Below are 12182 nucleotides of genomic sequence, written 5' to 3'. Positions count from 1 at the left end.
AAATGCACACAATATAGGAAACAGACTTGTCTTTAAGACAGTTTGCCCTGCTAACAGCAGAGCCACAAAACAACTATCGACTAATCCTCTGAGCCTTGAACCTGTGGGCTGTTGCTGCAAAATACATCTTAATTAACCACAGAATCAAGAGATCAATGTGAGCCATTAGAAGCATAGTGCTTTACCAAGTGCAACAGGTGATGAGAAAGCAGGTAAATCCACAGCACCCACCCAAAAATGCAAATGTGCACCAATATACTTACACAGCCTGAAGATCATACCTGTAGCAAGCTGAGAAGTCAGACTTGAACAGTAGAGGGCCATGCAACAGATTTTTTTTTTTAATGACTAACAAAAACACTAATGCTAGCATGCTATTTGGAATAAATGTAAGATATTAAACCTATACTAAGTCAACAATTACATATTTGATCCTTTCAACTCCTTTCCCACACTGGATTTACCCTTTCAGTGTTAAGGTTTAACTGATTTTAAAGCTCACTACAATTTCAACTGATGTACATATAAAATTATCTATATAATCTAGTTGTTTCACGTATAAAAACTACTTTCACTATTTCAGATTCTTTTCACTATTGCTGATTCATTTTGTAAAAGTAAGTTAGATTAGTGGATCTTCAAAATCACTCCCCAAAATCAAGTTGTTAATTTCCTCATTTTCTATGCTGGAGAAGTTGATAAGAAATTCATCATCATGGCAAAATCTAATGTCTAGATCAGTCCAAAATGAAGTATAGTGCTATAATCTATTTCACTCAGAAGATATGATCATGCTCTTTTAAATATTGGGCTGTTTTATCTCCTACACCAATCATGATCCATTCTAGAAATGTACTAATCATTCTAGAATGTTCTAAAATGCATCTGTGCCAACTGCTACATTTCATCAAAGTATTTCAACTCAGACAATCTTTCCCATTAGAATAAGCACATGCAAACAAATTCCTTTCTGGCCATAACCACAAAGGAAAACATTGACATGAGATACTAATGTTTAGCTTTAGTCCATGTAATTCTAATGCACCATTAAGCTTTCCCAGAACTTTCTGGTGGACTGAAAAACAACTACAAAAAGAAATTTTTCTGAGCATTAAACTGATATACATATCGATGCTTGGTTGAAAATAACAGAACCCCTGGAATGAATAGAGGGTTCTCCATAAAGAAAAAAGTCTAAAAATTTAACACATTTTAGGAAAATGAGGAGGTACAGGGTAATTAGTCATAGTGATTTGGGAGTGTGGACTCTTTTTATAGACAAAGCATTGCAAAAAGCAGACACAGATAAAGAGGCAGAGAGGGTGTTGGTTTATTGGTTATCTATACTATCTTGTATCACATGGTGGGTTTAGTTGTTGACTTATTGATTAGTCACAGCATTTCCTTTCAGCACTTACACAAAACTCCTTGATCTATAAAATCAGGTTATGAATCTTGCGAGAGAATTCATTTATTCTATTTCAAACTTGTTTCTAAAAATGCTTGAAGCTAAACTATACTGTTTATTAAAATACAGAAACAAATATTTGGAAGTAAATGTTTTTAAGACAGACATAAAATAACCCTCATAATAATGGCTACTTTTTACTGAGTATTATTATTACCTCCATTTTGTAGATGTAAATAGCCTCAGAAATGTGGATTTTCCTTTGATTACACAAATTTAAGTAGCAGAACTACATTTCAACCAAGATAACCCAGTTCGAGCTCCTTTAACCACCAAACAATATGGCTTCTTTTTCATCCAGTGTTTTGAATTTCATACTTTAAAGTTCAAAAGTACCATTGGTGCCACCATAAATTTGATCTTCAATAAACACTTTGCCTTCTGGTGTGGTCACCGCCTTCTACTCTACACAAGCCTATTCTAAACTACCTATTTTCTTAGGTCCTTGACCACCTCTATCATAAACCACAGCATCACAAGAACTTTTACACAGCTGACTGTGTCACCAACTCACCCCTTTGCACCTCCTTTATACCCCATGTTCAGTCAAGATCCAGTTCTAATCTAATCTCCCTCCATTATAAAATTATTGACTCCATCCACTATCAGTACCTCTGCCTAGTTCCTGACTTCTGTGGTTCTCTCCTGGATTCTATCAAGAGACTGTTTCTACAACAATTCTAATCTATCCCTCATGTTCTTTAAGTTGGAGCTTTAAACACAACCATCAGATCATGGTCTTCAAAATCAGAGTCTTTAATGGTGCCTCATGTGGTCTCAGGAAGCTTGCTTGTAGCCTTATCTCTTGCCACCACGTAGTAAACTGGATATTCCATTGCCCAAACTGTTTCAGAATTTTATTTATTTTTTACTTATATAACAGTCATTGATTTTATTATTTTGTTGTTTGGATTTTTTTAAATTCAAGTTAACATATACTGTAGTATTGGTTTCAAGAGTAGAATTTAGTGATTCATCACTTACATACAACACCCAGTGCTCATCCCGACAAGTGCCCTCCTTAATGGGCATAACCCATTTAGTCCATCCCCCCACCTACCTCCCCTCCAGCAACCCTTGGTTTGCTCTCTGTATTTAAGAATCTCTTATGGTTTGCCTCTCTTTCTGTTTTTATTTTTCCTTCCCTTCCTCTATGTTCATCTGTTTTGTTTCTTAAATCCCACATATGAATGAAATCATACGGTATTTGTCTTTCTCTGACTTATTTCACTTAGAATACACTCTAGTTTCATCCACATTGCTGCAAATGGCAAGATTTCATTCTTTTTAATTGTCAAGTAATATTCCATTGTGTGTATGTATGTGTGTACATATATATGCATATATATGCTACATCTTCTTTATCGATTCATCAGTTGATGAACATTTGGTTTGAGGCTTTTAAAACTTTTTTTTTTTTTTAAATCATGACTTCCTTCTTCTTTCCTCCCTTTTTCTAGTTGTTTAAGGAATCCTGACTGTGACAACTTAACTGAAAAATCATTTAATAATGCATCTGTACATAATTGATACTTTTTCCTTAAAGCACTACTGTGTCCTTTATACAAATCCATCAAGGGACTTAATATTTTGATATATATTTGTTAGCTTATAGGTCTGTCATCTACTGTACTAAAAACTCATGGAAGATGTAGATTATATCTTTCTTATCTCTGTGTCTCCAGGGTTTGAGAGAGGGCTTGGCACCCATCAGATGCTCAATAATTGCTTGAACAAACAAATGATCTTAACCAGTTAATTTCATTTCAGATTAGATGACTGGCACTCCAACAAACAGAAAAGAATAAATATAAAGAAACATCAACCCACTAGGAATAGCAAGTCTTAATAATAACAAAAAAACCTTTTCATTCAGGTTAATGTACACAAGAATAAGTAGAGTAAAAATACATATTTCCATATAATTACTATGACTGGGCAAACATATCCATATGTTGTGCTCCCTATGTTCATACCATGAAAACAACCTGGAAGAATAAAATACACAAAATATATCGGTTTTTTTAAAGCTGTATGGAATTGCTCAAAAAAGGGAATAGGGAGTAGGGAGTATGGGGGGACAACTTGACTCTTTACAGACAATTATACTTCTAATATAATCCCATATATTCGTGCTTAATCATTCATGTTCTTTTAAGAAACAGATTGCTGCCAGCCAGAGCAATATTAAATCATTGACCTCCAGGAGTTTCATCACGTTTTAACATCATCTCTAGCACAGATTCTATCTTAGGCTTCATATAAACTTAATACTAAAACTGTCCCTTGTAAGATTTTAAGAATAACCTTAGTCAAATCAATCTACAACATCAGTGGAAAGACTCTGCGTCATCATTTGTGAAAATGCATTTTTAAGATAATACTTGTTATAGATTCTAATATATTGAATGTAAAAATGTTTTAACCGTTCTTAAAAATTTATTTTTCACAAAGGAACTAGAGATGAAACTCTGTTTTTTAAAAAAGATCAAGTGTTTGAAGAGTACTATACTTGCCAATGAGAATAGAAGGTTTGTATGGCTCTTAACTAAAAAATTTTTTTTTCTAAATTATAAATTTCAATAATTAGCAAATAATGTGAAATGAAGGAAAGGGGTAAACTAAGTTCAAGAAATGATAAAGCGGTGGGGGTGAGAAGGCCAAACCACAGGGCTTAGTAGAAGAAAGAAGAAAGAAGAAAGAAGAAAGAAGAAAGAAGAAAGAAGAAAGAAGAAGGAAGAAGGAAGAAGGAAGGAGGAGGAAGGAGGAGGAAGAGGAGGAAGGAGGAGGAAGGAGGAGGAAGAAGGAGGAAGGAAGAAGGAAGAAGAAGAAGAAAGAAGAAGAAAGAAGAAGAAGAAAAGAAAAAAAAAAGAAAAAGAAAAAAAGCTAGAAAAATAGAACTAGATTTGGAGGGGTAGGAGGCAAGTATGTGGCTGAAGAACACAAAATGCTAGGTGACAGGAGAAGGAAAACAGCCAAAAGAGCTAAACCCAACTGAAGATTTACTCATTTAATCCTCACCAAGAGGCAAGAACAATTACTAGCCCATTTTATAGATGAGGAATCTGAGATATTGATCTAGTAGCAGAAAGAGGACCAAGCACTGATTTCAACACTTTTCAATTGCTAATAGCAGTCTTTGGTCCTAAGAATTAATGCTGCAAGCAAGCATTTGTTTATTTTTGGGTCATGAAATCACCTTACTATGCAAGAAAGGCACAATAAAGTCTACGTCATCTTGTGAGAACCTAAGAAAGCACACAGCAAACTGACATTCCTCAGAGCCCAGAAAATGTCATCTCCCTGACAGAATTTTTCAGAGGAAAATTAGAAATATATTTTATTAGCATCTTTGTGGGATTTTGACACGTTCTTCAACATGGGTATATTTTAACTTACTGTCCCAGCAAAGGAACAGTGTCTTTTTACCGGGCAAGCCAAGAGACGTCAACTAAAGGAAGGAAATGAGGTTGCCTTAAGTCCTAGTGGGCAAGTAGAGCCAAGAATCCTGAAGGTCACCAAGAAAAGGAAGGAGCAGAAGGTTTAAGGAATGTGTTGTTAGCGAAGAGAGGAGTTGCCTGAGTTGAGACATTTGCTCTTATTCCCTCGCAGTATGTGGGAGCTTTGTACAAACATGTGCTGAATAACATCAGGGCTTACTTCACACTGGCAAAGTGTATAAAGAATATGAAGGGGCAAAAGCGAACTCAATCTCTTTAATGCCTGTCAGAGTGGAAGTGGCGTATCTCTAATCTTTTACACTGTATGTGTATTTTTAAGTCCTGTGTATAGCTTCTGATTCTTTGAGAGCTGTATGGCATGTAATCTCTAACTCTATTCTTTCCACAAATATTTTGATGCAACCCTTACTGTCCCCACCATACAGATCTACTCAAAGACAGAGTACTTTTCTTGGATACAGCTTTACTTTTTTTTTTTTTTTATATATTTTTATTTATTTCTAGGAGAGAGAGAGACAGCGTGAGCAGGGGAGGGTCAGAGAGAGAGGGAGACACAGACTCCGAAATAGGCTCCAGGCTCTGAGCCAGCAGTCAGCACAGAGCCCGACGCGGGGCTCGAACCCACGAACCGCGAGATCATGACCTAAGCGAAAGTCGGATGCTTAACCGACTAAGCCACCCAGGCGCCCCGATACAGCTTTACTCTTAAAAAAGCCCTGGGCATGGCAAAGGTGACAGAACAGGTAACTCAAGTCCAGGAAGAGTTGAGGAGTCGCAGTTCAATAGACTATTAATCCCAGGTTAAATTCTCAGGTGTGAAAGATGGCCTAGAATATGCCTTCTAACATACATATTTCTTTTCCCTCCTTCACACCCCAAAATCCCTCGATGATTCCGGGAACTACCACACGAAATACTGTGTGGAGGACAACTTGTGAGAGGGCTTGACAGTAGGGATTCCAGTAGATATTCCCTCATGGACACTTTAGTGCTGTACTCCTTGTGCTGCAATCTTATTAATCTGCTTTTTAAGGAGATGCTATTTGGGAGACAGCTGTTAAGGCTAATGATGCCAAGGGAAGTTAAACTCTTTTCTATGTGAGCCCTTCTTGTGTAAAGGCCCAGGAGAGTGATAAGGGATGGTGTTTTTTTTCTGGTCCTCAGGAGGCCATGCTACTGAAGTTCTCTCAGCTGTAGAGGGAGAAGCAGACTTGTATTGAGAATCTAAAAACGTCCCAAGACAGGGTAGCTATACCTTGGGAGGAAAATAACAGTCCTGATTTCTCTAGACATACCACACTGATGTATGATTTAAGTAAGTAAGAACTATCCCACAGGGCACTCAAAAAGAGTAAAGACAAAGGGTCTGCCCGCAGAACGTACCGTCTAGTGAGGTGATAGTGGGAGGAGTTTCTACAGACTTTGAGGTCAATCTGTTCAGCAAGGCACACTGGGAGTTCCTGTACTTGTAGGAAAATTGGGACAAATGTTGTCTAAACTCCCTTCCAACACAAAGATTCTATGTTATTATATTCCTCAAAATTTAAAAAAACAATGTTTTGTTGTTATCTAATCGTAAAATATCCCTGCTTAAAGTAGTAAGTACAAGAAAAAAAGATAAAGAAGCTACTTAACATTTTGGTAAATCTCACTGCATATTTATTTCATCATAATAAGGATAAGGTTTATCATAAACCAGGCATTGTATTAAATAATTTATTTTTTATAATTTTTTAATGTTTTTATTTCTGAGAGAGACAGTGTGAGCAGGGGAGAGTCAGAGAGATAGGGAGATACAGAATCTGAAACAGGCTCCAGGCTCTGAGCTAGCTGTCAGCACAGAGCCTGACGCGGGGCTCGAACCCACAAACCATGAGATCATGACCTGAACAAAAGTCGGACCCTTAACTGACTGAGCCACACAGGCACTCCTTAAATAATTTTAAAGAATTTGTTAATGTTTATTTTTGAGAGAAAGAGAGAGAGAGAGAGAGAGAAAGAGAGAGCAAGTGGGATTGGAAGAAGGCAGAGAGAAAGGAAGACAATCGCAAGCAGGCTCTCCACTATCAGCACAGAGCCAGGCATGGGGCTTGATCTCAGGAACCATGAGATCATGACCTGAGCTGAAATCAATAGACACTTAGCTGACTGAGCCACCCAAATGCCCCTAAATATGTTTATACTTATGATCTCTTTATTGTTCATGGAAACTCTGTGAAATAGGTTCTATTATTTCCCCTTTTTACAAATCAGAAGACTGAAGCACAAAAAACTAGTTTACTTACAGTTACACAACTAATAGGAGGAAGATCCAGAACTAATATTCCGGTCTGATGCCAAAGCCCGTATGCTTACTCACTATGCTATATGGCCTTAAGACTGTTCAATGAAAAAGAGCTATCCACTTGTTGTTTTCTACTTAGGGAACATAAATGCAATCTTAATGTACATTACACTTTGGAACATTATTTCTCTTACCAACAGTCCACTGTAAACATGACTCTAGGTCAATAAATACAGATCTAAATCAATTTTAAACCTATACTAGTAAGAGTCCATAATTTTATACATATCATATGAAATACTTTATTGGCTCTGTTAATTAAAGTTAATTCAATCCAATAAACACTTATGGAGGATCTGTTAGGTATGGCGCGAGAAGAAATGATCTGACCACAGTGTCTGATATGGTTCTCAAGTAGTTTACAATCTAGAGTTCAAGTCTCCCCACCTCACTGGATATGCCTCTCATTTCCCAGGCCTTAAAATCAAGGAGATTTTGTAGATATTGGGTGAATTTAGGATAGCAGAGACAACCCAGTCAGGTAATTTTAGGAAAAATTTCGGGATTATCTCTAGCCTAGTTCATCTCACCGCTGAGTGACCAATAGTGTATTATAATAGCTCCTAACGCTAGGGTCATTCCAGATCTTGCATGCCTGTATAATCAAGCTGCATCAAAAAGAATGGAACAAGTGTGTCAGTGAAAGAAAGACTGGGTGGTTGGGAAATCCATCACATTGTATTGTCCCACTGAATTATAATGTGCCATCATTTACCTCCTTGTAAGGCTGGCACCTTGGCCCATATTATTCTGTCAATGTTTACTCCTTCTGTCGTTCAACCCTTTCTACATGTTCTTGATAAATGCAGAAATATAAATACTCTCTGTCAAGAGGAGGGTGTCACGATAATGGATAAAGGTTGATGATTGTCAGTTTAATATTCAAAACCATTTTAATACTGGAAAGTAAAATAGTGTAGTGGCTTAAAACTTTGGTTAGGTCACATCCCAGCTCCAATACTCAATCTCTGTGTAAATATGAGCTAATGTATTTACCTTTTTTCTACTCCATGGCTTTGGGACAATACTGGTACTTACCTAGGCCTTTTGGGGGACTGCATGAATTGAAACCTTTAAAAACTCTCCCAACCAAGTGTGACACAGAGTAAGTGCTCACTAAACACCACTTTATGATCTTAAATGATCTTAAACTCCTCTCCAGCACTGATTATTCATGTTCTGTAACAGTGCCCATTTCCCTTGCAAAATATTAAAAACTGGAAGAAAAATAATAAAAATGGCCATTATAAAATATTTTAAATAACTGCATTCAAATATATTCATGTGCTCACTGGATATTTCCAACTGGATACCCAATAACTGTAGCAAAATAAATATATTTAAGATTTTAAAAATTCATTTTTACAACCTCCCTTGCACAATCATTTATCTTAATTCCTGTTATTTTCACTTTTCAATCTTATTCTTGTATTCTCACCCCTATTCAGATCAGCTCATTCTTCCTAGGCTCCTTCCAAGACTGGTTTGGTCTGGGGGCACCTGGGTGGCTTAGTCGGTTAAGCGTCCGACTTTCGCTTGGGTCATGATCTCGCAGTTCGTGGGTTCGGCCCCGCGTCGGGCTCTGTGCTGACAGCCAGCTCAGAGCCTGGAGCCTGTTTCAGTCTGTGACTCCCTCCCTCTCTGACCCTCCCCTGCTCACGCTGTCTCTCTCTCTCTCTCTCCTAGAAATAAATAAAACATTAAAAAAATTTTTTAAAAAAGACTGGTTTGGTCTGTGCCCATTTATTTAGAGACCATATTGTTCTGAACAAATTCCTTCACATTTTTTTTTTTATGAAGACCACTTCTTCCTCTTGCTAAATATGGTTTGAACAAAATTACCACGTGACATCCGGTCTTTTCTAAAGTTACCTGTCTGTCCCCTGCACGTTACCACCTCCACCAACTGGCAGAAGTGGGATGAGAAATCTGCTATTCTTTGCCCCCCTAACAGGCTTCAAACCCATTTTCTACTCTTATTGTCTTTGAGGCTTCCTTTTTCCTCTTGTCTCTGGGAAATACCCTGGCTCACAATTCCCCAATGTCTAGGAGATACTCTCATGTGGTTCTTCAACCTTGGCACCACCAGTGGCACCATCCCTGATCTTTTATCATCATCTGAAATTACTCTGCTTCTAAAATCTCAAATCTGGGGCGCCTGGGTGGCTTAGTCGGTTAAGCGTCCGACTTTCACTTGGGTCATGATCTCGCGGTTCGCGGGTTCGAGCCCCGCGTCGGGCTCTGTGCTGACAGCCAGCTCAGAGCCTGGAGCCTATTTCAGAGTCTGTGTCTCCCTCTCTCTCTGACCCTCCCCTGCTCATGCTGTCTCTCTCTCTCTCTCTTAGAAATAAATAAAAATATTTTAAAAAAAAATCTCAAATCTGATATTCTCTCTCATTCTGCAGATTTCTTTTCCTATCTACTATGTTCCAGATATAGTGTTACACGGGGCACACAAAAAAATACATCCCAGTCTCTGCCCGATGGAGCTCCATTTCCATCCTTTCATCTTTCCTACTTTGCCCTCCTAGAGAATGCAATTTTCACTCTCATCCTCCAGTTTCCTCACCCTCATTATTCTATCAGTTCATGGGTATGGTTTTTGCCTTATGTAGTTTAACTCCACCTATGGTCAAACATTTCAGAAGTAAACAATACCAATTAAAGCAAGCTCAGCCTTCCAACATACCAATTTGCTAATTGACTACCCTGTGTCACCCCTCCTAGAACTGTTCTATCCCAAGTGTTTGTGGCAAAGTCTGCACAAGAACACTGACTTAATATAAACTACAATACATTTCTTAGCCTGAAAATTCTTTATCCATTCCTTGTTTGAGGGTTGTTTTTTTTTTTTTAATGTTTATTTATTTATTTTTGAAGGGGGGAACGGGGCAGAGACAGAGGGGGAGAGAGAATCCCAAGCAGGTTCCGCACTGCCAGAGCAGAGCCCAACACAGGGCTCAAACTCACAAACCACTAGATCATGACCTGAGCCGAAATCAAGAGTCAGATTCTTTTTTTTTTTTTTTTTTTTTTACAAATAGTTTATTGTCAAATTAGTTTCCACATAACACCCGGTGCTCATCCCCACAAGTGCCCTCCTCCACGCCCATCCCCCCCTCCCCCCACATCCATCAGTCCTCAGTTTTTGTCAGCATTCAAGAGTCTCTCATGGTTTGCCTCTCTCCCTTTCCCCCACCATTTCCCCCCTTCTTCTCCCCCTTGTTCCTCCGTCAAGTTCCTCCTAATCCTCCTATATGTGCAAACATATGATATTTGTCCTTCTCTGCCTGAAGAGTCAGATTCTTAACCAACTGAGCCCCAGGCATCCCAGTGCATTCCTTGTTTGAATATCAAAGGCACAAAAGCATAGGAGAACAAGATTAAATAATCGGCAGCAGAGTATAGGACTATAGCTCGTCCTAGACACAACACAGGGGTTCAAGCCCCAGCACTGGAGCACAGGACATAACTGGAGCAGCAAAAAGGCTGATGTGATTCTGAGTCACCCATATGAGTGAAGTTTCATGAATTCCTCCTCCCCAGAGAGAGAACTACCCCAAAATGTGGCCTAGGGTAAGCTTATAGTCTGAAGCAGGTAATTCTAGGTCTTCTTCATTATCTAACCCCTACAAGGCCACAAAAGTCCATACTGTACTCTTTCTTGCTAATTTTGGCCTCAAGTACTTACCACCTCTTATCATTATGCATGGTTTCATATGAATTAGTCTTATATTCTTATGTAATCTGTGAACTTATAAAAGGCAGGCTCTATATTTCATATTTCTTTTTTATCCTATTACCAACTGTACAGAGTATGAAGTCAATAGATACCTAGTGAGTAGGGGGAAAAAACTGGACTAACAGGATGAACAAAACTCTAAGTACTTTTCCATTTGTTTCCATTTCAATGAATCCCTACATAATTTCTCATTGTCAGTGAGTGTATGCATTCCTGCTAATAACATGCTTAAAAACGAATCACTCCTAGTGAAGGAAAAAAAATACCTACATGCAAGACGTATGCTGAAACACAATACACAGCAATAAAAGCTATAAATAGCCAAGATTCTTAAGAAATTTGGAGAAATGTTTGAGATGTAATTAATGCAATTCTCCATCATAGGTTTGGAAATTATACTGTGTCATTTCTGGAGTTCACTACTTCTCCAGTATTTGAGATTCAAAAAGCACTGTTTTCTCCTAATGGTTTTCTCCCTACTGTTCATCCCAGCCTAGGGACTATTAACTATCTCTCATGGCCCTCTAGAGTATAACTCCACATTGGACTTCCCATGTAGTAGAACACTATATTTAACTAGAACATTTTATTTGCATATTGTACATTTCATCTTGAAAGCAGGTTAAAGTCCTAAATAACATTCTCAAACATGGAGGATATTTTCTTCCCAGTCTTCTTTCATTACCAGATGTCCCCATCACCTGGACTCCAACAGAATCATGAAACAAAATCAAGTCTTCCTCCCAACCAAGAGTTCAGTTAGTATGTACAGTTCATACCTGGATTGTGTTAGATCATTTCACAGTAACATTTAAATGAGCTAAATCTGACCAAATGCAATGCTCTATACAAGGAACAAGAAACAAATTCAATTTTGAGTACGGTATACTATCTGAAAACAAACTGGCAGCCAATGCGTTTTCCATATGGCCATAGCTTTTTGTAATTCCTAACATATTTCAATGAATTTTGGTAGATGAGCAGCTGCCATGGGAATTCCATACACTAGGAAGTATTCGAATCGTAGAACCACTAGTTTCTTATATCCCTACAGTCATCTGTGTCGATATGATACATCAGGGATTCATCATTTGATATTGTTTTGGATAAATTTAATAACTGGTGTTCAAGATGAGTCAGTTGTGGATATAAGACCATTTCACTGAT

Source organism: Hyaena hyaena, unplaced genomic scaffold, assembly GCF_003009895.1.
Source record: "Hyaena hyaena isolate Hyena2069 unplaced genomic scaffold, ASM300989v1 scaffold_1064, whole genome shotgun sequence".
Lineage (NCBI taxonomy): Eukaryota > Metazoa > Chordata > Mammalia > Carnivora > Hyaenidae > Hyaena > Hyaena hyaena.
This window is presented reverse-complemented; position numbering follows the sequence as displayed.